The sequence below is a fragment of the Gobius niger genome (genome assembly GCF_951799975.1).
Source record: "Gobius niger genome assembly, chromosome: 11".
Taxonomy (NCBI): domain Eukaryota; kingdom Metazoa; phylum Chordata; class Actinopteri; order Gobiiformes; family Gobiidae; genus Gobius; species Gobius niger.
In genome coordinates, this window is record NC_136862.1 from 32,378,992 (window position 1) to 32,382,776 (window position 3,785).

Sequence of the window (3,785 nt, forward strand, 5' to 3'; positions counted from 1 at the left end):
AGACGCATTCCCCTGACTTTGCCAAGATGTAAATCCATCCTCCGTAATCCTTCCTCGTTACGAGAAAAAAGGTCCTTAATCAGTTCCTCACTTTTCGCTACTTTCCGTTGTAACTCCATCACGCTGGCGCTCACCGCTTCAAAAAGTTCTTTCATTTCGGTTGACAGCCGCGGGGTCTCCTTTTTTTGTTGCCAATTTGCCAACTTTTTGATAAACCAGGGCAACTCCCAGTCCAATAAGCAGGTGCCCTGTTACCATCAGCCCAAAAAGATAGAGGTCTTCGACATCTCCCACAGAGAGGGGGGCCAGACATACGACCTTCCACTTGTTCCAAGAGTCGATCCCATACCCAGCCGGAAATGTCCCGTCTGGACAAGTAGGCTCCCCCACTGCCCCATTTCTTTGTGAAAAAGTCTTGTCAATTGCGTTGAGAGACCAGCTGCTCAATTTCATGGTTAGCCGGTTTAGGAGCACAGCGAGCAGGGAGTCCAGAGAAAAAGTAAGATAAGTCAGACAAGACACTGGCAGCAGCAGCAGATCAAAGCGGGGGCAGGAGAAGTCAGAAAAGAGGACAGGCAGACGCTCCCACATCGCCCCAGTCCTCTCCTCCCTCCACTGGCTTCAGGCACCGTATCCGATAGAGTTTAGAACATTGTCATTTGTTTTTTGAAGCTCTCCATGGACACGCTCCCCCCCCCATACCTGCCCGAGCTTCTGTCCATGCACGGCCCCTGCACAGGCTGCGCTCCTCCTCCCAGCTGGGTTTGGATGTGTCCAGGTCTCGGGCCAGGACAAAAAATGGATGAAAAAATGACAAAAATGTGACAAAATATGACAAAAAAATACTACAGAAATGTGACAAAAATGTGATAAAAATGTGACTAAAAAATGACAAAAAATTGATAAAAAATGGACGAAAAAATGACAAAAATGTGATTAAAATTTGACAAAAAGTTTGACAAAAAATGACAAAAAAATGACAAAAAAGGTACAAAAATGAGTTGAATACCCAACAAAAAAATGATGGAAAAAAATCTGATAACGTGAGGAAAAAGATCCTCTCGGTTCAGGCGGGGGTTAAGAGGTTAAACTGTGTCAACTGTTTCTAATAAAATGAAAGGAAAGCATCATGAGAGGACCAGATAAAAATGCTCCAAAATTAGGAATTTGGGCACAAAAAATTCCTAAAAAATAAAACAATGAAGATGGAAACTTGGTTTTTGAAGCCAGAGAAACACAAACAGCCACAGAGAGAGAAACTAAATGTGCCATATTTGGAATGGGTATAAATGAGCAGCTGACTAAAAGAACTCTGTGTTTCTCACTTACTGTGAGGCCAGAGACACCGAGCTCTGAGACCGGAGCAAAGCTGGAGCTGAAGTAAGAAAAGAAATGTGGCAGCCGTTAATATGAAAGAGCTTAACCTCTTACCTCCCGCCTGAACCGAGAGCATTTTCTCCAGTTCAGCTTTACCCAAATCCTGTAGGCCAGTGTAACACCTCATTTGAAAGCTAAGACCCACAAAAATAAATTGATCTTTTTCCTCACATTTTCAGATTTTTTTTCATCACTTTTTTTGTTGGGCAGTCATCTCATTTTTGTCAAATTTTCGTGACTTTTTTGTCACTTTTTCGTCAAATTATTCGCATTTTTTCGTCAAATTCTTATCACTTTTTTGTCAATTTTTTCTCCGTTTTTCGTCAAATTTTTCTCACTTTTTTGTCAAATTTTTGTCCATTTTTTGTCATTTTTTCATCAAATTATTCACATTTTTTCATCAAATTCTTATCACTTTTTTGTCCATTTTTTCCTCATTTTTTCATAAATTTATTCTCACTTTTTTGTCAAATTTTTCTCACTTTTTTCTCATTTTTTCGTCAAATTATTCACATTTTTTCGTCAAATTCTTATCACTTTTTTGTCAATTTTTTCTCAGTTTTTCGTCAAATTTTTCTCACTTTTTTGTCAAATTTTTGTCCATTTTTTGTCACTTTTTCGTCAAATTATTCACATTTTTTCGTCAAATTATTCACATTTTTTCGTCAAATTATTCACATTTTTTCGTCAAATTCTTATCACTTTGTTGTCCATTTTTTCCTCAATTTTTCGTAAATTTTTTCCTCACTTTTTTTGTTGGGCAGTCATCTCATTTTTGTCAAATTTTCGTGACTTTTTTGTCACTTTTTTGTCAAATTGTTCGCATTTTTTCGTCAAATTCTTATCACTTTTTTGTCAATTTTTTCTCCGTTTTTCGTCAAATTTTTCTCACTTTTTTGTCAATTTTTTGGCACTTTTTTGTCAAATTATTCACATTTTTTTGTCAAATTCTTATCGCTTTTTTGTCCATTTTTTCCTCAATTTTTCGTAATTTTTTTCTCACTTTTTGGTCAAATTTTTCTCACTTTTTTCACATTTTCATCCTTGTTTTCGTCTCAGTTTTGTTGCTATTTTCACACCTTTTGTCCAGAAGCTTTTAGATTGGGGTAAAGCTGGAGAAAAAGTGCTCGGCTCAGGTGGGAGTTAAGGGGTTAAATTAAATACACTAACCCTCCCCGACCTTCTATCACTAATCGCCACATGTGCCTGTGGGAGAAAGTGTGTTTTGTATTAGGAAAACATCACATTTAAAATATCATTGTGTTAACTATGTCTAATATGTCATGTGCACTTTAATCAGTGTAATTCAACACTTCTCATAATCATAATTCATAATCATAATTATCGTCATTTTTATCTTTTCATCTACGCTCTTTGTTCACAGTTTTCCTGAGAAGGCGCCGCACTGGTTCACTGACATTTTTTTTCAATCTTGTTTAATCTTTTATTTTTTCCGACTGAATCCAGAGAGGCAGAACGAGAGGCAGAACGAGAGGCAGAACGAGAGGCAGAACGAGAGGCAGAACGAGAGGCAGAACGAGAGGCAGAACGAGAGGCAGAACGAGAGGCAGAACGAGAGGCACGAGGAAGTGGTGCAGTTTCATAAACAAAGTCACGGCGCTTTACCTTCTCCGCCTCTGCAAACACTCGAAAGTTACGGATACTTTTCAAAAACCGCAGAGAAGAACTTTGGCCTGGTTTACTGTCGCCTCACATCCTGTGTGGAGGGGCAGCTGCACAGGCCTGATGGCGAGATACGGCTCTGCCAAAATAATGCACTTCATGTCGGGCAGGACCTTCACGATCAGTGGAAGACAGAAGCGCCATTTGGGGAAAAACAAAAAGCAAGTGTTAGTTAAAAAGTGAGTTAAAAAAAAGCGACAAAAACACGACTAAAGAGCGATGGAAACGCAACAAAACATCAACTAGAAAGAGCGACAAAAAAGTGACCGAAACATGACCCAAAACCCCTACGGAAACCAAACAAAAATACTTCAAATACGCGACAAAAAAAGCAGCGACAATGAGACAAAAATAATGACGGTTTTGTTGGTCTCAGCTTTCAAATGAAGCGTCAACGTTAGTCGAGGCTGGATGTGTTTTCAAATCTAATGAGTGTGTCGTTTTCGAACGATCGGAGATGTTTTTTTTGTGCCAAAGCAACAAGAACAACAACTCGCAGGTCCAAAGAAAGGACATGTGTGTGTGTGTGTTCATTTTGGGTAGTCCTCAATTATTTGAAAGACTGTTTGAGGGTCAAGATGTGGTTTTAGGGTTAGGGGCCCAATGTCTATGATTGTCCTCACTAAGATAGAAGTACAAGTGTGTGTGTGTGTGCATGTGTGTGTGCGTGTGTGTGTGTGTGTGCATGTGTGTGTGTGTGTGTGTGTGTGTGTGTGGGTGCGCAC